The following is a 27,604-nucleotide window of genomic DNA, read 5'->3' as shown; positions in this document are numbered from 1 at the left end:
GGTTCCAACTGCAGTGACCATTCAAACAGAGATGGAGGAAAGGGTGAGTGGGGAAGGCAGAAGCAGACAGATGCAGTGATTGGCCCAAGGTGGCTGTCTTAAGTGCCAGGCAGGAAGCATTTCTCCTGGATCTCACTACAACCCCACGAAGTAAGAATTGCAACTATTATTCCAATTATACACATGAAGAAACTGATGCTCAGACAAAATAAATGACTCATTCCAAGGTCCACAAGCACTAAGTGATGGAAGCAGAGTTTGAAATCCGGGAATCTTTCTCCACAGTGCCCCTTTTATGCATTAGAGTATAGCCCTTGGTGGAGAAACCTGAGTTGATTAAGCTCACCAACCAACGTGAGACAGAAATTTAGGAGCACAGTTCATTCATCATTAGGAACTGCCTGTAGAGTCCACATAATTAAAGACGAATTCACACATCAAGACCTACTGATGTATCTACACACAGGAAAAGACCCGCTTGGAGCTCAAGCATCTTATGGCCGACAGCTAGATGATTGACCGTGGCCATTTAAACTTTGCTGCGGGACCATCAAAAGTGGAGCTGCTTCTTTAAAAACCTCCTCTGTTATATTTTTAATAACCTTCCCTCATCTTCTGGTCCTGACTCCCAGTTGTCCCTCAATGGCTAATCCCTTTCTCTTGTCACTGGCTCCTCGCACTCTGAACACTTCCAATTACTAGGTTGTTAAGGGAAAAAAACACAACCTCACAGACCCTTTGGGATAAGCCGAGAAAAATGGCAATCATCTCTGTAAGCAAGAGATGACCTCACCTTAAAAGAGAACCGATCAAAAACATGCAGACCTCATACCCAGATTACTTCTCGGAAGAGAGCCAGTCATCCATTGGAGTGAGGCTATTCTTTTTCTCTTTCTTTCTTTCAAGTAAAACTTCCAGCTCCTAAAGACAGTTAAGCACAGCCAGAAACCTATTAAAATTACAACCAACTACTTGAAGGACTGAGGGTCCTTCCAGCTCTCACAATGATGTAAACTGGCCACTTCCTGAAGAAGAAACATTAAGGGGCCTTCTGTGACCACAGGAAGAGAAGATGCAACCCAGTTTCATTAGCAGCTGTGTCTGGCCTTCCATTCCAAAGCCATGCCTGCCTGTCCATGGAGGAACTGGCGGAAAAGATTATACATCAAGGCCTTTGTGGTTGACAGGTCTCTCAGAGTCAAGGTTCCCCCATACCCATCTTCCTAGTGAGGAATTAGATGGAGAGAGGGTTGAGAGAAATGTTGAGAAGCCCATTATCTCTTCTTTATGTTGTAATGGGAGAGAGGACCAGAGACTTATCCACCAGAAGGCTTCCCCACTTGACATTCTTCCATCAGTTGCTCCAACACTTTCTTGGGGTTTCTTTGAAGAGGGTGTATTAGTCTGTTCTCACACTGCTACCAAGAAATATCTGTGACTGGGTAATTTATAAAGAAAAGAGGTTTGATCGGCTCACAGTTCCACAGGCTGCACAGGAAGCATGATGTTGGCCATCTGCTTGGCTTCTGAGGAGGCCTCAGGAAACTTCTGCCACGATTGTGGCAGAAGGTGAAGTGGAAGCAGTCTTGTCTTACATGGCTGGAGCGGGAGGAAGAGAGAGGTTCTGCACACTTTTAAACAACCAGATCTCAGGAGAACTCGCTCACTATCCAGTACCAAGGTGAATGGTACTAAACCATTCATGAGACTCTGCCTCCCTGACCCAGTCACCTCCCACCAGGCCCCACCTCCAATACTAGGGATTACATATCCAAACCGTATCAGGGGCTATGTGGGATGACCCTCCTAGCCTCTAAAGACAACTCTGGTATGGATTCCGATTATTTCCAAACTCCTTCAGCCAAACTCTATATCGAGTACCCGTGATATACAAGGCAATGGTAGGAGGGATCAAAAACACCTAAGACCCAATCCTTGCCATAGCAAGGAGGGCACAGACAACTTGGGAAGAGAGATCAACAGACAAAGTATTATACTAAATAAGGGCCATGACAGAGCCAGATGTGATTTCACAGGCACAGGTGGGGGTTTGGGGAATTAGCAAATCAGATTGGGGTTAAGAACTAGCAACTGAAGGTGAGGACTAAGCTGAGTCCTAAAAGACAAATAGGGAGTTTGAAAGAAAAAGGGGGTGCCATGGACAGATGGTTCAATTACTGTTCTTAACTTAGACATAACATTCTTCTCTAAGAGAGAAACTAATGAAAGTCAGTGTATCATGAGGATGTCCCCATAAGAGCAGTGATCTTGCCCCCCATGTTAACAATTTTACTCTAGCACCTAAGAATAAGTGCAGATAATAACAAAGATGTGAAGTCAACCCAAATGGCCATCAATGATAGACTGGATTAAAAAAATGTGGTACATATATACCATGGAATACTATGCAGCCATAAAAAGGAAAAAGATCATGTCCTTTTCAGGGACACAGATGGAGCTGGAAGCCACTAACCTCAGCAAAATAAGGCAAGAACAGAAAACCAAACGCCACATGTTCTCACTTATAAGTGGGAGCTGAACAATGAGAACGCATTGACACATAGGGAAGAACAACACACAATGGGGCCTGCTAGTGGGGATGAGGGGAGGGGGAGCATCAGGAAGAATAGCTAATGGATGCTGGGCTCAATACCTAGGTGATGGGAATCACCATGGCACATGTTTACCTATGTAACAAACTTGGACATCCTGCACATGTACCCCAGGACTTAAAAGTTGAAGAGAAAAAAAATGGGCAAAGAAAAGGTGCCCCATAAATATTTTCTCTGAACATGCCAAGCACACTTGGCCTCAGGACATTTGCACTCATTCAACGTTCCCACTCCCATCTGCATGGCTCACTCTCTGTCTTCCTTACCATTATTCTAAATGTCTTTTCTCTACTTGAGCTTTTCTCATAGCACCTACCCACTGATATAGCACATGGTTGGTCATTTATTGTCTGTCCCTCCCACTGGAATATAAGCTCCATAAGAGTAGGAACTTCATCATTTTTGCTCAGTCGATATCTTCAGCAACTATTAAGTGCCTGGCACATAGCAAGCACTCAATAAATACTTGTTGAACAAGGGAATGCAGTTGACAACTCCCTTAAAGCCATTCTAATTCCTCCAATTCTCTGTTCATTAAAAGACCATAGTTCCTCATTCAGTTCCTCCTGAATGCCAGGAAAAGAATGCTCTGAAAAGTGCTCTGGCTTTTTTCACTTTCACATGAAGGCCCAGGCAGTTTTATATGGGTTCTAACAAACATGGAAGGGTTTCTTATTGTCAATAAAAGGTCGGGTCCAAATCTGTTGGAATGTCGTACTATGCCCTCCATGACTGGGCTTCTGTTTTGTCTTCCAGCCTCACTTCCTCCACTTTCTACCTTCTACTTTAGACTTTGATGCACTGAGCCACGGGCTCCAGCAAATGGTTTCATTCACTCACCCAACACTGAATGAGATGACTTACGAGCCCAACACAGTAGTTCCTGCAACTTGCATGTATTGTTTTCTCTTCCTCACCAGCCTTCCCTTGGCTTTACCAAGGTAACACACACTTATTCTTTAATGTGCAGATTATCAGAGCTGGGATTCAGTCACAGAGGACCAAGCCACAGGAAGATCAGAGAAGAGAACAAGGCAGGCTTATCTCTGGGTTACCCAGGAGCTTTCAGATCATGAAGCCTATCCACAAATGAGGCAGAGGAGACCAAAGACAGCTACCTTCTTTATTTGATATGGTCACCTGATGTTAGCTTTTGGCCTGCATTGGCCTTCATATTTGTCACTATCAATGTTTGAAGTATCAAATTTGTAAAAATGGCCAGGATCATGCAGATCTGGTGTGCGGAGGTATGGTCCCAATGTCTGTGCTGGAGGGGATCTTGTGACCCTCAATCACACCTTTTATGTTCCAAGTCACTTATTGTGATGCTTAAGGCTAAAAGTCCAAGTATTTTCAGCTCAAGAAGTTAGAAGATGAGTTCTCCAGATGCCTGGACATCTGCAGCAATAGGACTCCCCAAGTCACCAGGTTCTTTGAAGTGATGGTAGTATTTACGGTAGCTGGTTCACTACAAGAAGAGAGGTGATGGACACATGAATGGGAAGAGCAAGTTTCTGAAGCTGGTGGCCACTATCAAAGCTGGCTTGGCTCAAGGCCAACATGGCCTGAAGGCAAAGTCCAGGGACCTTGGCCCAGCTGTCTCGGCAGAAAGAACTGAAATGCCTCCTAGACACCTGGTCTTTCCTTGATATTCCTGCAGCCCCTGGGGCATGGGCACAGACAGATGCCCCGGTCTTTGCCTCTGTGAGGGGGTGTGTGTGTATGTGTGTGTGTGTGTGTGTGTGTGTGTGTGCACATGTATATACCTCAGGAATCTGGCTTTGCACACTAGCTCAGCTTCCTTCCTATTCCCTACCCTTCGCCATCTCTCCCTGCAGTCTCTCATGTCTCCCTGTCTACCCACTGGAGTTTGGGACAGGTCCTGCTTCAGGCTTCCTTCTCAAGGGAGAGCCAAGAAAAGGAGAAGGCTATGTGGGTGAGTGACTGTCTTGGTGTACCATAACATTTGAAACTGTTCTCAATTCAATAAACATTGGATGAGTTGAACAAATAATAATGATGTTGCCAATAATAATGGGTCATGGTGATTTAACTCAGTCTATACATTTTACCCAAAACAGTGAATAGATGGGCATTTTATAAAAATTTGATTTATATTAAATAACAGCAAAACATCATTTTTATTCGTGATGGATGAAATGCTTGAAATTGAGATGACATCAAGCATTGCCAAGGATGTGCAGAAGTGAGTCCTCTTTTACACACTGCTGGAAGTGCTGGAATTTCCTTGGAGGACACATGGTTCAACAGTTCTGCCCCTTGGCATCTATCCTAGAGAGAGATACACAGGTGCCCAAGAAGGCACTTACAAGGGTGCTTGTACTGTTTGTCATAGCAGAGCATTGGAAGTGATCTAAATATCCATCAGTACAGAAATAGCTACATAAATTCTATCATACCCATATTATGGAGTGTTACACAGTCATTGAAAAGCATGAAATGTATCTATTTGTACCATATGAATAGATTGCCCATGTAAACTTCATGAACTCAGGTGGTTTGGTTTTCTTTCTCTTGGTTGTCCAATGTATTCTCTATAATTTGGAACAGTACCTAGCACCTAGTAGCCACCCAATAAATTATGTGTTCAATAAATGGAAGATGAGTAAAATGCATGTCACACATAACAGAATGATACTTTTATATGTGATAAGTGTTATTTAAAACAGAAAAATAGTTTCTATTTTCTACAAATACATATATGTGTGTTAAGGCTTAAGAAAATATCTGGAAGGATGTAAACAAATATAATTCACTGGGAGCAGGTAGGGAGGGCAATAGGGACTTTAGCCTTAACAATAATGTTTTAATTCTCATGAGGAGAATATTCACATATTACTTGGCTAATAAAAAATTAATTTAAAGTTTTTTAAAATTCATGATTAAAACTATGATGCTTGTTTTTGAGGGAGAGAAAAACAATTAGCCCAGTGCTTTTTAATTTTTTCCTTCTCTAGAAATGGAATGAGTTTCAAGACTTGAAGACAGAACCCAGTTTGCAGGTGCAGGAAAATTGGGGTGTGTGAGAGTTGGAGCCAGGCAGGCCATTGCAGGGCTAGAGTGGTGTTTATGGAAATTGGGATGAGGAAATGTGTCCCAGAAATTTTACCTAGGAAAAAGAGAATGGCAGAACTTGCAAAGGGATAAAGAAGAGAGAGACATTATAAAAGACTCCAAAGCAAGGATGACTAACATTATTGAGTTACCAGCAGAGGGACTGTTTGGGAGACAGAGCTTGTTTTGAAGGGAATCAGTTAGTTTGGTTTGGGAAATTTGGGGCTTGCAGTGACTATGGCACGTCCAATTAAAATCCCTGGTAGGCAAGGGATATTGTAGAAATAGAGATTATGGGTGATGTTGATTTGGAAGTTATTTACATAGAAAGGGTAGTGGGTAATGGAGCAATCTAATTTGAATGAGTTCTCCATTGGAGAGCATATAAGGACTAAAGGAGAAGCAGCAGCTCTCTAGTCTACAACCACCCCCAGTTAGGGTAATGCCCAGGTATGGTGCTTCTCTGTCAGTACCTCTGCATGCCACTCAAAAGGTTGTCAACAACTGAACCTGGACCAATATGAGTAACAGGAAGTATCTATTACCAAGTTCATTAACAAGAGTCCTGTTTATATCTCAGTCGTCAATTGCAATCAATTGCCTGGACAAAGGTGTCCTTAATTGGTCAGTCATTCTTGCCCATAAGAGTTAAAGCTTGTGTGAAATACACCAATCTCATATTTCCTGGGAGGGTCCCCTTCCCTTTATGTAATATAAGACTAGTTATTGTACTGTGCCACAAGGGATGATCATCCACAGAGGAACACTAAATCACTACATCTGTGACATAATTTCAGGATGAGGAGTCCTCAAAAGTAGTATTGCATTGATGCCCAAAACTCTACTAAAAGGCTAGATCCCTTCTGTTTAACATCTGGTTCTCAATTAAAGTGCACATAACCCCCATGGTGATGGCACCATGGAAAGTACTCTAACACTGGAATCAACCCAACTGAGAATCGAATCCCAATTTTACCACTTCAGCTCTTTGAACTTGCCTCTCTAAGCCTCTATTTGGACAGCTGTAACAGGGGTGATAATGTGTGTCTCAGAGTTGTTATACGAAATAAAGGAAATGATATATGTGGACCACATGACACATGATAGCCCCATAATAAATATCCATTCCCCTTTTGCTTGTCTACTTTCTGAGGAGACAAAAGGAGATAATTCCTGAATGACAGGGATGAGAAAGGCACACCTGGCCTGTCACACGAATTTGGTTCATCATAGAACTACACACTACTCTAAATGATGAGTTTGCTGATAACTAAACTTTGATGAGATAGGTCTGTGATCAACTGGATTTTGAACATAACCAAAGTTTATCTCATGTAAAAAAAATTCAACCTGCACACACTAAGAAAGGAATACATAAAATGAGCAAATTGCATATCTCTTCTTTCCAGAATCCCAGGTAAGAGAAGAGGATAAAAGTGAAGAGTTCTTTCCTTTAAAAGGACAGTCCCAAAGCACTCACCATTTCACATTTAAATGCCAACCCACTTAGCTTCTCCTGTTGCTATCCATGACAGTGCCAATCATGGCATGTGCTAGAAGTAAAAGGGATATAGGAAGACAAGAGGAGAGGCAAGAACAGTGATCAGAGTGGAGCCAAGATCCCAGGGCCTGCTGTCTTACTGCACCTGCATGGAGCCAGAGCACCTGGCTGCATGGGAGAACAGTTCGGCCATCAGTATATTCCATCCTTATGGTGCCTGCGGCTTGGGTAGCTCCTGAACTTTTCATGCTGTGTTTGCATGCTTGGCTGTCAAATGGACCTAATCATTCCAGAGGGTTGGAAATAAATTAAAGGCAGGAAAGAAAAGAATTGCCTCTTCATGTACCTTTCCCAATAACCCCTAGCCAGAAGATAAAACACACATTATTATCACCATGCGCATTATTTCAGAACCATTTTAACCAATCCTCCCAGCCTTCCTTAAATTTCATTAAATTATTAATATATTTAGCCAAATATATGGTGAAATTTAAGTAAATTTTGATAATAACATGAAGATTAGGAAAACAGGTTTGTGAGCAGCCTAAATTCCACAGTCCAATCCTCACTGTGCCATTTATTAGCTGTGTAACATTAGGCACGTGCCCATTTTTTCTGTGCCTCAGTTTCCTCACCTGTAAAATGGTAAATGGATAATATTACTGGCTACTTTATTATTAGCACCTATTTCATAGGTTAGTTTAGAGGACTAAATAAGTGAACAGACACAAAGCTCTTCGAACAATAGATTCTACTAAAGCAAAAGCATATATTGGGCATAGTTAGAGCTCAGTAATATTAGCTATTATTATTGTTGGTATTGTTATTAACAACAGTTTAATATCATAAGATTGTGAGGCATCATAAGAAACCATCTAACTCCTGCACTCTGAGTATTTTCTTCAGCTCTATTTCATCAATTACTCCATGACTCTGTTAATTCTATCATTTAACCCATTTTTAGGATGTTCTTATGTGTATATATATTATTTACATATGGCTTTTAGCAACCCTGATAAAGCATGGCACAGTGACCACATGTCCTAGATTTTCCTGGATAACCCAATTTTATTCTTTTTGCATTAAAAGACTTGATTTGTTAAATGCATACCTAAATTGGATTTAACTTTATATCACTACAAGATTTCCAAATACATAATTTTACAAATCAAGCAAAAATCTTTGCTCCTGACTTTACATCCAAAAATGATTATAACCAGTATATGTAATTTTAAAAGAATAGCTTCTAATAATTCCCATGTTGGTAACAACACATCTAAGAATTACAAATAAAATGTGTTGAGGGCTTTTGACCTAGAGATTCACTTTGTCGCTAAGGAAAATTGTTTGCACCTTGGTCGGCATAGTGCTTTACACAGGGAGTAAGCAATTAGAGTGAAACCTTTCTGATTCACCCTAATGACCACAAGACCCAAAGAACACATGATCTACTGACTTTTGCTTATTAGTAAGAATGTGAAAAGATGAGATTAAAAACTGAACAGGCTCTTTTATACATATGTTTTTTAACTGAGAGATAACATTATGTGTTTTTATCACATGCAACATGATGTTTTGAAGTATATATACATTGGGGAATAATTCAGTCTAGCTAATTAACAAATGCATTACCTCACAGAGTATTCCACTGTGTAGACGTGTATATATTTTCTTTATCCATTTATCTATTGATAGACATTTCTTAGGTTGGTTCCATGTTTTGGCTATTGTGAATAGAGCTGCAATAAACATCATGAGCAACAAAAATAAAAATGTAGAATTAATCAAACTAAAAAGCTTCTGCACAGCAAGAGAAACAATAAAGAGACAACCTACTGGATGGGAGAAAATATTTGCAAACTATACATCTGACAAGGGGTTAATATCCAAAATATATACATAACTCAAACAACTCAGTAGCAAAAAATAATAATAACCTGATTTGAAAATGGGCAAAAGACTTGAATAGACATTCTCAAAAGAAGACATACAAATGGCCGACAGATATATTTAAAAAAAATTAACATCGCTAATCATCAGGGAAATGCAAATCAAAACCACAATGAGGTATCACCTCACCCCAGTTGGAAAGGCTATTATCAAAAAGACAAAACGATAACAAGGGCTGGCAAAGATGTGGAAAAAGGAAACCCATCTGTACAGTTGATGGAAATGTAAACTAGTACAGCCATTATAGAAAACAGTGTGGAGCACTTCGAAAATTAAAAATAGAACTACCATATGATCCAGGAATCCCACTACAAGGTATATATCCAAAGGAAATGAAATCAGCATGTTGAAGAGATAACTGCAAACAGGCTATTTTATATGTTAGAAATACATCTCAGTGTTATTTGCACTTGTTTATTTTCCAATTTAGGATATTTATGCTAAAGACACTCAGGAATCCAAAACTTCTTTAAAACAAAGTAAATGTTGTCATCCTTGCTATTAATTAGTGGGGTGGGGAGACAATTCTCAAAAGAAGATTAAATTGGCTATGGCTCAACAGAAAAATACTAGAAGAAACTACTCCTTAGGTTTTGAATGAGAAGGCGTAGACTCTCCATTCCTGGCTCTGCCGTGGACGAGTTGTATGGCGTATGGCTTTGGGCAAATCAAACATTCACTTAGCTTTATGATTGGAGTGAAATACCACTAGACCCTCTTTTAGAGTTTAGCAGCCTATAAATTATATGACTACTCAGTTTTGTTTTATTTAAAAAAAAAAAAAAAAAGCTTGGTACTCGGTGCAGATGTTTCAAAAGGATCCTTCTTTTGACAGTTTACCTTTGTCTTCAAGATTTAATGGGGGTTGCTTAATTGCTTTATCTTGTTTAAATTGTACCCCTATCTCTAAATCCTGTCTGGACAGGGCAAAAGAGACCATGGCCCCTGTCAACCCATAGAAATTCTCACTGCCACCCACGGACATGAAATCCGTCATAGTAGACCCGTGACTTTGTAGTCCATTCAATTCAGCTAATGCATAAATAACTCCAACTTGGAAATCTCCAGTGGGGGCTACAAAGATTGTCTTGTTTTCAGAAGTTAAAAGTCTCCTAGAGAAGAAAAATAGATAGGTTTATAAATACTTCTACCTCAAAGGACTTGATATGAAATTCTATTGGAGAGGTACAGTGTACTCTCGGAGTTTGAAAAAGACAATAATTCTGGAAGACTCAGGGAAAACCCCATGGAGAAGTTGGGATTTTGGCTAGTTCCCAAACTGGGTTGGATTTAGACCAGTTAAAATGGCAATCCTTCAGGAGGAAAGATTGTTATTATAAAGGAACAGATTCAGAAGAGGAACATATAGTGGGTTGAATTGTGTCCCCCTAGAAAATATGTCCAAGTCCTAACCTCTGGTACCTGTAAATGTGACCTTCAGAAATAAGATCTTTACAGATGCAATTAAGGACCTCAAAATGAGATCATCCTGGCTTTTGGGTGAGCCCTAAATCCTAAGAAAGTATTCTCAGACAGAAAAGGAGGAGGCACACAGAGACACAGAGAAGAAGGCCATGTGGAGACTGGAGTGCTGCTGCCATAAGCCATGGAACACCAGGACCCACCAGAAGCTGGAAGAGGCAAGCAAGGATTCTCCACTAGAGCCTTCAGAGGGAGTGCAGTCCTGTCAACAGCTGGATTTTGGACTTATAGCCTCCAGAGTTGTGAGAGAGTATGATTCTGTTGTTTTATGCCACCAGTTTGTGGTCATTTGTGGCAGCCATTTTGGGGAACTAATACTGGAGGTGTTTCCAGGAACGGAAAATGAAGGGCCCACCTGGTTCTCTCTTGAATGTTGTTAATTAAAGGAGTGAAGACTGTGGGGAGAAGGGCAAGAGAATAATGAAGGGATAAGACTTCAAAGACAGCTAAAAATGGCGTAGCAAGTTCTTTGAATAGGAATAGAGACACACAAAGGCATTTGAGGCATAGTGAGAGTATCAAGACTGGGTGACTCAAGTTATGTGTAAGACAGATGTGTGGGGGAAGAGACTAGAGAGAGGAAACTTTGAGAAAGTTCAAGGAAAAGTAACAAGGGATTAAATCAAAGCAATAGCCACAGTGTTGAGACTTGGCAGATGTTGGGCTGAGGATTTCGTGATTAGCTCAATGGGTTAGGGAGTGAGATAGAGAAGTCCACGTGATTCTTATGGAAGCTCCAGTTGTAAGGGTTTAGACAAATGAACAGAAAATAGTTAATGAGACAAAGAATTCATCAGAGAAGAAGAAAGAGAACCAGTGGAATACCAAAAGAGGCTAGAGATTCTAGTAGGAGGCAGCACCTAATGATACAGACAGATCAAACGGGCTTAATATAAAGAGCTTGGTGATTAAGTGGTTTCTGGTGATTTTTGAGAGCCCACTAGCCATGGAATAGCAGAAATGAAATACAAATTATAAGGGTGTAAAAAAAGAAATAAACATACCAAGTTTAGTGTACCCATTTATTTTTGGTAGAATAATGTGTGAGATGTAACTTAATTAATTAGAGTGGGGTGGGCAGGTAGTTCCCAAAAGCAGATTAAATTGGCTATGCCTCAACAGAAAAATACTAGAAGAAACTACTCTTTAGGTTTTAAATAAGAAGGCTTAGACTCTCCATTCCTGACTCTGCCACGGACCAGTTGTATGGCTTAGCAGTGTCAAGAAAATGTCCTTTAGACCTTAATCGGGCTTCAGCACGTTAACATGCTATCTCCAGTGAGCCCCTGCTAACCTGAAAATGACATGGGAAACATTAATTCAATAGCAAAGATACATTTGCCAGATAAGCTAATCGTCACTCAAAAAGAACTGTCATTCAAGGAGGATGCCTGAGAAACTGGAATATTGCATGAACCTGTGCTTACTCAGAAAGAGATCAGGACAAGACCAGCATTTGCTTTAGCAGGGTGTGCAGCAGATGGTCCTAGAGAGCTGGAGCGGGGGAGGGAGGTAGCATAAAGCCATGGGAAAACTAGAGGTGGGAAGCAGGGATGGAGCAGGGTGAAACAAATGCATCAAATGACAACTTTGCCTACTTTGCTGTTCTGCCTAGGGACAGCCTTTGGCTTGCGGGTCCTGCAGTCACTCAGTGATTTGTTCTGGTAATTATCTAGCAAGCATCCCCCAAAGAGAATTCAAGGAATGGGTAATAATCTGAAAGTACACACTGCCTCTGATTTCTGGGCCTTTTTCATATCCTCAAGAGTATTTTTCAAGACTTTTCGAGAAAGTACAAGACAATTGCTGCCAATCTGAGAAGATTTTGCCAAAGATCCTCCTGGAGCATCAGAAACAGAGAATTTCTAAGTGGAAAAGACCAGAGGTCACCCAGCCCTGCTCTCTGCATAGTGCCGCATAGTGCTGATCATTGGCCAATATGCATTCCATAGAAAAAGTCCTCAGCTCCTCATTTTCTCCTGCTGTTTACCATCCCAAATATGGAGGACCCATAATGCACAATTTTCCTGATAGCAGAGAATATTCAGAAACACCATTCTCACTTACAGAGAAACATAAATAAGGTTAGAAAATCCAGATACCTGAAAGAAACTCCAGCCTCTTTTCTTCCTATCCCAGGGACTCTGCCTAAACCCTCAAAGACTGGTCAGAACTTACCATAGCTTTAAAATATTTTCTTCAAAATTCCACAGTCATTTTTAGTAGCTGAGGATTATGTAGAGGAGGTATCAAAAATAGAAGGTTTCAATTTTGTAGAATATTAGACAATTCATAATAATAGTTGGCTTGGTTATTGTGCACTTTGAATGGAGAGCATAACTTGAATGACCACCTGTGAACTCTGGGCTTTCAAGGGCTCTGGTAGGTGCCTCAATATCCTGGGAGCCTCAGTGAAGATGACATTAGGGTAGACAGTGAAAATCCTGCGGCTATGATGTGAGGATGTGAACAAAGAAGGGGAACAAATACTCATCCCAACCTCAGAAGTCATTCATTCAACACATATTTACTGACTTCCTTCCAGATTGGGCTGGAAAGGCAAGGAACTCATTATGGGTTAGGAAGAAATTAGATGATCCAACTCTTATCATAGTCATGAATTGTTCTTAATGTGACACTGCACAGTGTTCCTCAAAAGTAGAAATAATTGTTCTCAAGTTTCAGAATTGGTGAAGTATGAGAGCAATGGCACAGGCTATGGAACAGATGGTAGCAATGGCCCATCTCTGCCACAATTATGAATTGCTTGGAGTGCCTGGAGATGAGGGATGGTCCAGCTTCCCTTAGCAGTAGGAGCCTTCATTGGAAGAGCAGGGCCTGGAACTTACTTGGTAGGGAATGGACTCAACACACTGTCAATGAAAACTCTGGTTGACTGGTTGTCTGGTTGTCCAAAGCCTGGGTTCTGCATAGGTTGTCTAATGGATAGCTCTTGTTTTTCCTGTACAGTATTGCTTCTCCCTATTTTGCTAACAGAACCCTTATTTCCTCTAGGAAAGCCATTTCATGCAACTCAGGTGAGGCTAACCCTGCCATAGGTTTCACCTTTCAAAATACATATCTTCCTGGTTCCTGTGACCAGATATGATTCCTGTGGACAGAATCCTCAATGGACTTTTCTAGCAGAGCTCTTTTTCTGCTTGGCTAGGGGAAGAGCTTATCCGGGTAAAGAGAAATATGAAACCATGAAGACATTGCTGAAACACCTGGATCCAGCCTTACCTGAAGGTAAGGTCTATCTCTGGATGTTTTCACTACTTGAAGGTTGGCTGCTTGGAATTGGGTTTCTGTTACTTGCAACTGCACAAATCCTATCTAACACAAAACAGAGTATGTTCCAGGTATTCTCCTAAACCAGCCTTGATGAAAAATAATTAAGAAGCAGGAGGAAAACGAGGTCATAGAGTCCCATTTCCAAGCCAGCAAACTGGTGAGCCTTTTGAAAGAACCTCTGTTTGATGCACAACCTTAAACTGCTCCACTACTGGCAACTCTACTCAGTATCAAGCTCTTATTTATTTTTATAATATTAATGGTATTTATTAGATTTTTTAATGACATAATTTACATATTTTCATCATAGGAATTTTTTTAAAACATATATTCACACCACCCAGAGGGAAACAGCACTAAACACTTTGACATACTTTCAGCCTTTTTCAGATAGATGATAGATAGATAGATAGATAGATAGAGATTAGATATAGATATAGATATAGATATAGACATATAGATATATCCCTTTTTCAATTGCTCTTTCCCCAACCTTTTAATTATATACAACATGAACATTTTCCCAGGTCAACCAATATTTCTGTGCAGCACAATTTTAATGAAGGATGATATTCTATTAAATAGTGGTCCATAATTTATTTATCCAGAACCCTATTGACAAAATTTTAGGTTGTTTCTAATTTTGTGCTTGTATACATAACATTATAAGCATTCAATATTTTTACAACAAAGCTTCATCCTTAAGACAAATTCCAGGAAGCATGATCGCTTGTCAAAGGGTATGAGGTTTTCAAGTTTTTGATAAATGGCAATGAGATTTTTTAAAGACACCCAAAGAAGTTCTCTCTTTGTCCTTTTTGCACCAGTGGGAAGGAAGATTCACTACTATGCGACATTTCTAACACAGATGTTTGGAGTATGTATCAGTTTCCTATTGCTGTAGTAACAAATATGCCACAAATCTGGCAGTTTGCAGCACCCATTTGCTATCTCACGGTTCTCTAGGTCGGAAGTCTAGAGGGCTTGGCTGGGTACTCTGCTTAGGATCTCACGAGGCCAAAATCAAGGTGGTTGACCTGGCTCTTATCACCCATGGAAGCTATGGTGGGAATTCCAGGCTCATTCCAGGCTCTTCTGGGTTGTTGAAACAGTTCATTTTCTTCTCATAGTTTCCACATGACCACTTCTGTCTTCAAGCAGTCAACTGTGAGTTGAGTCCTTCTCACCTAGAATGTCTCTAACATCTCTCTCTGCCATATATCTCTGACTGTAATCAGAAAATGTTCTCTGCTTTTAAGGGCTCATGTGATTAAATTGGCCCCACATAGATAATCCAGAACAATCTCCCTATTTTAATGTCTATAACCTTAATTCCATCTGCAAAGTCCCTTTAGCCATGTAATATAATATATTCACAGGTGTCAGGGATCAGTGTGGACACTTTTATGGTAACCATCCTGCCTGCCAAAGGGTAGAACCATGAAACTGCATTAAATAACTCTACCATGCACAGTCACCTGACTAACCATCTTTCATCCCAAGGCAATGTTTGGAGGGACGAGTTCAGTCTTTTCAAAGTGATGTGGGGAATTGTTCTTTTGACACCTACTGCTCAAACCCCAGCAAGTTCCCAATTGGACAAAAGGATTGTCTTGTGAAACTTTCTATCATCTCTTGTTGCTAGGAAACAGTGTTTCCGGGTTCCTCAGGGGCAGGCTTCCCTTCAGATTTATATTCAGTGCTGTACCATTGTAATAAACTACATTTTGTCATATGCTCAGGCTGTTACCAGTCAAAAAGAATGCAAAAATTCCAGTGATTTTACATACAAATATAAGTCTATGCATAACTGTGTCCCACACATGTGTACAGGTGTCTATATACATGTAAATATTTTTGTGACTAAGTTGTGTTTTTTTTCTACCTTGAATCTAACTCATTTATTTCTTATTAGTTTTCTGCAAAGGTTTTCTTCTTTATGGCTAATTTCGAAGGAAATAGTGTGAGAGTTTTCAGCAAAAGCAGTTTCCATGGTTACACTGAAGTCTTACTAAAAATAGTACATGATGTAATCAGCAAAACTTTAGCTACTCAAGGAACTAGACAAAATGGATCTACATTCCTGTATGAAGTTTGTTCTGTCCTTCAAGCTGTGTCTATGACACATGAAGAGAATACTCTGTGAATTATTTTTATTGCCCTGAGATTCCAGCTCCTTAAACACTTTTGTAGGCAGCTCACAAGCTGTTCAATCTCTGGAATTATTTCTAACACTGTGTGAAGGAAAGGCAGACAGAGACAGGGAAGAGGAGGGAAGAAGATGAGAGGAGGGAAGGACATAAATACTTACCTTATCTTGGGGTAAATACTATACTCTGTGCCTCATTTCTCTCCCTGAGATAACATCTCCCTTTTTTCAAACAGATCCTTTAAATTCACTTTCAAGGCTGCATAGTAGAAGGAAAAGGTGTTACTCTAATTTGATTAGTCTACACCCTCTAAATTCTACAGCTAGCGACCTACTCCATTTTCCTCACTTTATCTTGTGAGCTTTCTTCTCTTGAGTGATTGATTCAAGGTTTGGTACTAGAAGGAATGACAAGAGGGAGACCCATTCATTTTATTATTTCTCTTCTATTATTTCTGCTCGCTCTCTTTTATATAGTGACAGAAGAGTACAGGCACATGAGATTAAAACAGCTTCCCTTTTGCGTTTGGAGTTCTTTGTCCTCGTTGTGTTTGAACTGTCACCGGGCACAGCTGGGTCTCTGTTTCCAATATCCTTTTTCCACACTTCATATAATTAGAAAAGAGAATCAAAAATGGTGGTCCCACCTGCTTCCAAAGCCATTCTGCTCCCATCACCAATGGTTGAAGCTGGAAGCCAAAGAAGTGGCCACATGGATCATTGTCCCCCTCCTGAGCACCTCACTCACCATCATCTGTCTGACGACAGAGCCAGCCCCAGCCCCCGAGATGACCTGTTTAATTCTGCAATTTTTTATGGCATTCCCTCTTTCCTCTTCCTACAGTTGTTCATGGGGCAGGGGCACTCTTCCAAGCAAAATCCAATCTCAAAACCAAGTTTTTACTTGGTCTCCAAGCTTTTACTCGGTTTTTACTTATTCTAGAAAAGCCTTAGAAATATTCCTGGCTTCCTTTTGGAGCCAAAATAACAGCGTTTGTTTCTTGTCCGCTTGGGGAGTCAGCAGGTCCCTCTCAAAAGAACACCATCATTTTATTTGGAATCTATAGTACTGGAGAGAGAGGTCTGGAAATGTTTTTTGAAACACCACGGCTATTGCATATATTGGCAATTTTTTAAATGTATTTCTATATCAGGAATATTAACAATCATAAGATCAGATCAATTTAAAAATCTATAGACTATCGCTAGCCTGAACTAAATCTACAGTGTTTCTTTAAAAACACCATCTGCTTAAGTAACTGGCTTTAGAAGGGCACTTGATGCTAATGTTTTTAAATAGCTTTTTATGACATATCTTTAAGATTCATTTGTTTCTCATTACCTTCTATGGAACACTAACTCCTGAATATAGTCTCAGGGATGGTACCATATCTGGTCCAGGAACACTCAAAGTAATACACACAAGCAATATAATTCAAACATAAAGCACATCAAGTGAGGATGAGATGTGGTGAGTTGAATGTATTAAGTTCCTACAGCTTTTTTTATGTATGTAGCTACTTGAATGGAGATGTTCAGTAAAAGGTTCTCATTTGAAGCCTAATTAAAGAAATCTATTTTAAAGCGAGATGGAGGTAAGAGGAGAAAAGATAAATGGGGGCTGGAGGCTGATGTTACACAGTGATGGCCATCCAGGCATTCCAGGTGGGTGGATCGGAAGATGGAAAGAACTGCTTCCTATAGGAGTTATTTGTATTGAGAGCAGGTGTTCAGTAGAGAAGTCTCAAAACAGGCAATGTGCCAGATCTTTTTACCAAGTGACTGAGTCCCTCCAAGTGCACTCTGCATCCTCCCCCACGCTGCTCCCTGCCTGGGAGAGTGTCAGCCTCCTCTGGGATGGACCACATCAGTGAGCTCCTGCACCCAGTGGCTTCTGCCTGGGTCAGCCAGTGGGGCTTCCTGAAAGGAGATGTGGGGCATGGAGCTGGGAGGAGAGTGAGGTCAGAAGAATTATTTCCCTGGTTCCTTGACTGTGGGGGTTTCTTGGGCTAAAACCAATAATTAATTGCTTTTTCTCCAGATCTTTCTTCAAACCTGGGGATCTTACCAGTCACAGCTAGTAGCCCTGAGTTACTATACTATCCTTGTGGTCCTCACTTCTTTGTTTTTTGTTTTTTGTTTTAAGAAAGCAAAACAAAACACAAAACCCGCTTCACATCATTTTAATTTGAGTGTTTCATCCATTTCTTGTTGGTACTCTAACACCAGAATCTTTAGCAAATGAACTCCTGATCATCTCATATTTAAAGGGTCTCTTCTATGAAAGTTGAATATTAAAAAATAAAACTGTTTCAGCATAAGGAGTTATATGGGAGGATCTAAAAGCGATCTTGAAAGAGGGACACTAAAGGTAACTAATGTTACAGGAAATAAGTGGTTGAGGGCAGGATAGAAATTAGTAGGATTCATTGATACGGGATGTGAAATATATAGAACTGGTTAAAGAACCAAAATAAAAGAGCGAGGACTTCTGGATGTCGAAAAATGTTACTTTGTGAGTGATTTATTATCCATATTAAACTCAATTACTCACCTCATATTATTGTTTGACATTTTGGAGACAGATATTCTAAACATATTATTCCTTAAAAAATAAGTTCAATACTCTGGAACACTATGATGCAATGTTGCTTATCTTGATGTTGATTATCAAGATAAATACCATAACTATGATCCTAGCTGCCAACCACTAAGCTCTTATTCTGTTCAAGATGCTAGGCTAAGCCCTTTGTACTCCTTTGTCCTCCTTCACAAGAGTGCTTAGAAATAAGCCTTCCTATTTCCTCCATTGTCAGGAAAATGGAGTTGAAAAAGGCAACCAGGCACAGCATGGAAGTGAAGAATTGGAATTCCAATCCAAAGCACCTGGATCCTTGTTTCAGTCATCTTCCAACCCCCTCATTCACTACCCAATGCATGCAAAGTGCATGTGGCCCAAGAAAACACACAGCTGTGCTAACCTGTACTATATTAAGTGACCACAAAGCTTAGAGGTTCCTTGGCACCACCCAGTGAGCAATTCACTCTCCTATTCTCCAATGTTTTTGCCTGACCTCCATGCATAAACTTCCATAAGCTGATCCCTTCCAAATTTCTATCTCTAAGCCTGATTTCTTCCTAAAATTCCAGTCTCAGATATCCAACATCCTTCAAAATATCGAAATTTGGATCCCTAATAGACAAATCCAACATGTCCAAAATTTCTCTCAATTTCACCACTCCTCAAAATCTATTCCTTCTCATGTTTACCATCCCTGTTAGAATGTAGGAGCATTCACCCAGTTGCTCAAGCTGAAACATAAGATACAGTCTTGACCCCTCTCTTTTCTCTGTACCCTCCTACAACCCATGTTAAGTTCTGCCTTGAATCTGACATCTCGCCACTATGACTCACCACTATAGTTCAAAGCAGCATTACATTTTGTTTAGATTACTACAGGTGCCTTTTCCCTGGTTGTCTTACTTCCATTCTCATGTTTTCAGAGGTACTAAACTATACGTCAGGCAGAATGAGCTTTTCAAAATGCAAGTCAGATTAATTATTCCTTTGATCAAAACTTCTATATCTCCCAGAATCAATTTCATGGCCCATAGGCCCCAGGGGACCTGGCTGTTGAGCCATGCTATCCTCGTCTCTCACCAATTCCTGCCTCATTCACTTGATTCTAGACATGCTGACCTCATTGCTGTTTCTCCAAAATGACCATCTTTCTCATGCCATGGTCTTTGCACTCACTATTTCTTCTGCCTGGAATGCTCACCTCTGAGACACCTCACTTCATGAAGGTTTGTAGTCAACAATTGTCTTCTTAGAATGGCCCTCCCTAATCTCTACCAAAAATCGCCACACATTCCCGGCCTGTGTCACTCTCCACCTTCTCTCCTTACTTTCCTTATCTTCAGGACACTTTCTATGACCTGACATTTGTCATAGACGTATTTGTTTATTATTCATCTCCTTCTCTGGAATGTAAGCTCCGTGAGGGTAGGGACTTGATTTGTTAAGTTCTCTGCTATATCCTTAGACACTAGAACCATGTTTCAACTATAGAGGCACTCAAAAGCATTTTTTAATAGATTAAAAAAATGAAGGAAGGAAATAAGAAAAAAGAAAGGAGGGAGGGAGGATGGAATGAGGGAAGGAAGGAAGGAAGGAAGAAGGGAGGAGGGAAGGAGGGAAGGAAGGAAGAAGGGAGGAGGGAAGGATAAAAGGAAGAGGGGAAGGGAGGGAGGAAGAAAGGGAAGGGAAGGGAAGGGAAGGAGGGAAGGTGGGAGGGAGGGGAAGGGAGGGAGAAAGGAAGGAAATAAGGAAACAGGGAGGGAGGGACTTTGGAGCCTATGAGAGGACTTCAGAAAGTTCATGGAAACAATAGAAAAGATAAAATATAAATATAAATTTTACTTCTCAACTTAAGTTCCATCAAATTCAGACACTTTTGTAAGCAATGATACCAGCCATTTAGTCTAGCCCTGTATTAGTTCGTTCTCACACTGCTATAAGGAAATACCTGAGACTGGGTAATTTATAAAGGAAAGAGGTTTAATTGACTCACAGTTCCATATGGCTGGGGAGTCCTCAGAAAACTTACAATCATGGCAGAAGGGTAACAGGCATGTCTTACATGGCAGCAGGAAAGAGAGAGCGAGTGTGTGAGGGAAGAACTGTTAGACACTTATAAAACCATCAGATCTCAAGAGAATTCACTATCAGGAGAACAGCATGGGGGACATTGCCCCCATGATCCAATCACCTCCCACCAGGTCTCTCCCTTGACACATGGGGATTATGGGGATTACAATTCAAGATGAGATTTGAGTGGGAACACAAAGCCTAAACATCAATCCCTAAAAAAACTGAGGGTCCTTGGAATTTAATCATGTCAGGGTAGTCTTTTTTACAATATTAACTAAAGAAAAATGGGAGCCTTTTAAAAATTGTTTTAGATTAGGAAACAAAAAGTCAGAAGGAGCCAAATCAAAACTATAAGGTGGATGCCTGATGGTTTTCCATTGAAACCCTCACAAAACTGCCATTGTTTGATGGAAGGAGTGAGCATTAGCATTGTTGTGGTGGAGAAGGACTCTCTGGTGAAGCTTTCCCTGGCACTTTTCTGCTAAAGCTTTGGCTTTCTCAAAACACTCTCATAATAAGCAGATGTTATTGCTCTTTGGCCCTCCAGAAAGTCAATAAGCAAAGTGCTGTGAGCATCCCAAATAACTGTTTCTATGACCTTTCCTCTTCACCAGTCTGTTTTTGTTTTGACTGGACCACTTCCACCTCTTGGCACTCATTGCTTTCATCGTGCTTTGTCTTCGGGATTGTACTGGTAATGCCATGGTCTGTCTCCTCCTGTTAACAATTCTTTGAAGAAATGCCTCAGGATCTTGATGGCACTTGTTTAAAATTTCTTTTGAAATCTCTGCTCTTGCCTGCAGCTGATCTGGGTTCAATGGTTTTAGCACCCATCAAGAAGAAAGTTTGCTCAACTTTAATTTTTCAGTCAGAATTGTGTAAGCTGAACCAATTGAGATGTGTTTGATGTTGCCTATTGTTTCTGTTGTTAATTGTTGGTTCTCTTCAATTAGAGCATGAACAAGGTTAATTTTTTCTCCCAAATTGATGTGCATGGTTTGCCACTGTAGGATTCATCTTTGACACTGTGTCATCCCTTTTTTTTTTTTTTTTTTTTTGAGACAGAGTCTCCCTCTGTCACCCAGGCTGGAGTGCAGTGGCCTGATCTCGGCTCACTGCAAGCTCCGCCTCCCGGGTTCACGCCATTCTCCTGCCTCAGCCTCCCGAGTAGCTGGGACTACAGGCAACCGCCACCACGCCCGGCTAATATTTTTGTATTTTTTAGTGGAGACGGGGTTTCACTGTGTTAGCCAGGTTGGTCTCGATCTCCTGACCTTGTGATCCACCCACCTTGGCCTCCCAAAGCGCTGGGATTACAGGCGTGAGCCACCGGCCTGTCTCATCCCTTCTTAAAATGAGTTATCTGCTTGTAAACTGCTGATTTATTTGATGCATTGTCCCTATAAACTTTTTGTAGGGCATCAATGATTTCACCAATCTGCCACCCAAGCTTCACCATAAATTTAATGTCATTCTTGCTTCAATTTTAGCAGACTTATGTTTCTCTGATAGAGGCTCTTTTCAAACTGATGTCTTATCCTTCTTAGTGCCTCAAACTAGATCCTGTTCAGACATGCTATAACAAATTAGTAGGAGTTTATTTTAGTGCAAAAAAATAAATTCACATGTAGTTTTTTCATAATACAGATTTTTCATGAACTTTTTGAAGACCACTTATATTGTGGTAAGCAGAATTATTGCTCCTCAAAGATGTACACATCCTATCCTTGGATCCTGTGAATATGTTAGATAGAATTAAGTTCGTAAGTAAGATGACCTTAAAATAGGGAGCTTATCCTGGATCATCTGGGGGGTGGGGGCAATGTAATCACAAAGTACTTAAAAGTAGAAGATGGCAGAAAAGGAGTGCAGAATGGTGTGATGTGAGAAGGGAGGAAGACTCAAACAATCATAGCTTGCTTTGACGATGGAGGAAGGAATAAGTCGAGGAATGTGGGTGGCTTCCAGAAGCTGCAAAAGGCAAGGAAACAGATGTCCCCCTAGAACCTCCAGAAGGAGACATAACCCTGACAACACCTTGATTTTAACCAGTGAGACCTATATTGGACTTTAACCCTTGGAACTGTAAAGATAAAAATGTGTGTTGTTTCCAGCCACTAAATTTATATAATTTGTTACAATGGCAATAGAAAACTAATAAAATTTATGCTCTTATGCTTAGATCTATACCAACCCTCCTGACCTTCCCCGTTACTCTCTTAGTGATTTGGGGGATATTCCTTTGTCAGTATAATTGTATAATTATAGTTCTCTCTTTCCCAGCACAAGAAAAGGCACAGCCTCCATCTCTTGTCTTTATGTTAGCTATTAATGATGATAACCATATTTTTTAACCAAAAATAGGACATAAAATGAAAAATCTGTTTCCTAGCTATATGACTTTGGATAAGTTAACCTTTCTGTGCCTCAGTTTCCTCACTTGTAAAATGTATATTATAAGAATAATTGTTTCACACACACATCTAGAAGTAGATTAAAAATGCTCAATAAATGTTAGCTACTATTATTAATGCATCCACTAGGATAAAATACTGAAGTCAAGTCCCTTCCAGAAAACCCAAGACACGTAGACTCAACACTGTTAAGCCATGTTAACACAAAATTCTATAATTTTCAGAGATGACTGTAAGCAATTTTGCAGGTGATAGTTTTCTTGTGCTTTCAATAATGATTTAAATTATCACTCAATCAGGATTTGACATTACTCAGTATAGGCAAAGGCATACAGGGAAATGGGCACTCTCACACTCTTTGGGCCTCAGTAACCTTCTATCTTACTTTTGCTTTTCTGTATTGCTCAAATTTTTTACAGTAAGTATAAATTGTATTTAACATGAAAATTAAAAGCTGTTTTTATTTTGAGAAAACTAAAACAATTTAGCCTTGCCGATTACAATTTGGTAATTGTCTCTTAACCTTCTTTGGGTATATTTGTTGCAGAGAAGCTATAATGGCATATTCAGTGTTCTTATCCTCAACCCTGATAAAAGATTAGTCCTTTCAATTTCCAAGAAGCACAAAGAAAACAAAACCTGAGCCATAGGTTGTGAATATGTATAAAGAAGTAATAAAATCTATTGTATTTTTCCTACACAGAATAAGGTTGATGTGAAACTTAGTAATGTGGTTCTTTCTTGAGACATACAAAGTGCATGGGTTATACTGTCCAAAAAAAAAAAAAAAAAACACCAAAACAAGAATAAGCCAGACATTTTTTCCAATTGTTTGCATGAACTCACCTCTTTTGAGTAAACAAAATTAATCACCATGTATTATGAGGATATGTGAATTCTACAGCTGCTTCCCGCATTTCATATTTGACACTGAATAGTGCTTATGACAGGTTTCTGATGAGTTATTCCAAATTTGGGAAATTAAAAAATCATCTTCCACAGCTATTCTAATTAGGGAGAATGAAACTAAGGGTGTTGAAATGATCCATAGGAAGATTTTTATTTTTGTAGATTCAAGGGGTACAAGTGAAGCACAGTGGTAACGTCTGGGCCTTTAGCGTAGCCATCATCCCAATAGTGTACATTGTACCCACTAAATAATATCTCATCCTTCCCACCCTCCCACTGATTCTCCAGTGCTTATTATACCACTCTCTATGTCCATGTGTACACATTACTTAGCTCCTACTTATGAGACTGTGTTGACTTTCTAATTCACTTAAGATGACGACCTCCAGTTCCATTCATGTTGCTACAAAAAACATAACTTTATTCTTTTTTTGTGACTGAGTAGTATGCCACATTTCCTTTTTTCAATCATCTATTAATGGATATTTAGGTTGGTTCTACATCTTTGCTATTGTGAATACTGCTGCAATAAACATACAAGTGCAGACATCTTTTTGATATATTGATTTCTTTTCCTTTGGGTAGATAATAAGTAGTGGGATTGCTGGGTCAAATGGTAATTTTACTTTTAGTTCTTTGAAAAATCTCCACACTGCTTTCCATAGAGGTTGTACTAATTTACATTCCCACCAACAGTGTGTAAGCATTCCCTTTTCTCTGCATCAGCAGGAAGACTTTTTTTAAACAGTGATCCTTTTCTATTTGTTGATTTATTATTGTATTCACAAACGTATGCATTTATTCAATGGTTATTTGTGGACCTAACACTTGCTAGATGCTGGCAATACATCAGTGGACATTCAGATGTGGTGGCTTTCTTATCCTTCATGTAAAAATGGAAAAGAAGAGTCAAAACTACAATTTCCCTGGAAACCTGCTGACAGTCTAGTAAAAATTCACAATCCGCATTCTTCGATTCTTCATATTTTGTCAACTTCATTAAAAACAAAGAAGACCTATACATGTCTGCCAAAAAGGACATGATGGATATCTGACAAAATACATTAAAAAGAGACCAAAGGCAAGCATTTTGTCCATTTATTAATTATTTCTTTGATACGGTTTGGCTGTGTCCCCACCCAAATCTCATCTTGAACTGTAACTCCCACAATTCCCATGTGTTGTGAGAGGAATGTGGTGGGAGGTAATTGAATCATAGAGGCGGGTCTTTACCATGCTGTTCTCATGATAGTGAGTAAGTCTCATGAGATATGATGGTTTTAAAAATGGGAGTTTCCCTGCAGAATCTCTCTCTTTGCCTTCTGCCATCCATGTAAGATGTGACTTGCTCCTCCTTGCCTTCCACCATGATTGTGAGGCCTCCCCAGCCATGTGGGACTCTATGTCCATTAAACCTTTTTCTTTTGTAAATTGCTCAGTCTCAGGTATGTCTTTATCAGCAGCATGAAAATGGACTAATACAGTAAATTATTATAACGCCCCAGTAGAGTGGTGCATTGCTGAAAAGATACCTGAAAATGTGGAAGCAACTCTGGAACTGGGTATCAGGCAGAAGTTGAAACAGTTTGGAGGACTCAGAAGAAGACAGGAAAATGTAGGAAAGTCAAGAACTTCCTAGAGACTTGTTGAATGGCTTTGACCAAAATGATGATAGTGATATGAACAACAAGGCCCAGGCTGAGGTGGTCTCAGATGGAGATGAGGAACTTGTTGGGAAACGGAGCAAAGGTGACTCTTGTTATGTTTTAGCAAAGAGACTGGAGGCATTTTGCCCCTGCCCTACAGATTTGTGGAACTTTGAACTGGAGAGAGACAATTTAGGGTATCTGGCAGAAGAAATTTCTAAGCAGCAAAGCATTAAAGAGGTAATTTGGGTGCTGTTAAAGGCATTCAGTTTTATAAGGGAAGCAGAGAATAAAAGTTTAGAAAATTTGCAGCCTGACAATGTGAAAGAAAAGAAAATCCCATTTTCTGAGGAGAAATTCAAGCTGACTGCATAAATTTGCATAAGTAATGAAAAGCCAAATGTTAATCCCCAAAACAATGGAGAAAATGTCTCCAGGGCATGTCAGAGGTCTTCACAGCAGACCCTCCCATCACAGACCCAGAGGCCTAGGAAGAAAAAATGGTTTCTTGGGCTGGGCCCAGGATCTCTGTGCTGTGTGCCACCTAGGGCCTTGGTGCCCTGCATCTCAGTCACCCCAGCTATGACTAAAAGGGGCCAAGGTACAGCTTGGGCCGTGGCTTTGAAGAGTGCAAGCCCTAAGCCTTGGCAGCCTCCATGTGATGTTGATCCTGCAGGTGCACAGAAGTCAAGAATTTAAGTTTGGAAACTTCTACCTAGATTTCAGAGGATGTATGGAAACACCTGGATGTCCAGGCAGAAGTTTGCCACAGGGACAGGGCTCTCATGGAGAACCTCTGCTAGGGCAATGCAGAAGAAAAATTTGGGGTCAAAGCCCCCATACAGAGTCCCTACTGGGGCACTGCCTAGTGAAGCTGTGAGAAGAGACCCACTGTCCTCCAGACCCCAGAATGGTAGATCCACCTACTGCTTGCACCAGGCACCTGGAAAAGCCACAGACACTCAATGCCAGCCAGTGAAAGCAGATTGGAGGGAGCTATAACCTGCAAAGCCACAGGAGCAGAGCTGCCCAAGACCATGGGAGCCCACCTTTTGCTTCAGCATGACCTGGATGTGAGACATGGAGTCAAAGGAGATCATTTTGGAGCTTTAAGATTTGATTGCCCCACTGGATTTTGGGCTTGCATGGGGCCTGTAGCCCCTTTGTTTTGGCCAATTTCTCCCATTTGGAATGGCTGTATTTACCCAACACCTATACTTCCATCGTATCTAGGAAGTAATTAGCTTCCTTTTACTACCTTGGTTTTACAGGCTCATAGTTAGAAGGGATCTGTGCTGTCTCAGATAAGACTTTGGGCTGTAAACTTTTGAGTTAATGCTGAAATGAGTTAAGACTCTGGGGGACAGTTAGGAAAGCATGATTGGTTTTGAAACGTGAGAACATGAAATTTGGGAAGAGCCAGGGAAGGAATGATATGTGGTTTGGCTGTGTCCCCACCCAAAACTCATTGTGAATTGTAAGTCCCACAATTCCCATGTGTCATGGGAGGAACCTAATGGAGGTAATTGAATCATATGGGCAGGTCTTTCCCGTGCTGTTCTCATGATAGTGAATAATGAGATCTGATGGTTTTAACAATGGGAGTTCCCCTGCACAAGCTCTCTCTTTGCCTGCTGCCATCCATGTAAGATGTGACTTGCTCCTCCTTGTCTTCCAGCATGATTGTGAGACCTCCTCAGCCACGTGGAACCGTAAGTCCATTAAACCTCTTTCTTTTGTAAATTCCCCACTCTCGAGTATATCTTTATCAGCAGCGTGAAAACGAACTAATACATTCTTCCTTCATTAAAACTTTTTTGAACATCTACTCTGTGTTTGGTACTTTTCTAGGTGGTAGGAATACAGCAGTGAACAAAACAGATTTCATGCCCATTCTTTTGGAGCATAACATTCTGAA

This window comes from Nomascus leucogenys, chromosome 10 (genome assembly GCF_006542625.1).
Source record: "Nomascus leucogenys isolate Asia chromosome 10, Asia_NLE_v1, whole genome shotgun sequence".
Lineage (NCBI taxonomy): Eukaryota > Metazoa > Chordata > Mammalia > Primates > Hylobatidae > Nomascus > Nomascus leucogenys.
Note: the sequence above shows the minus strand (reverse complement) of the source record.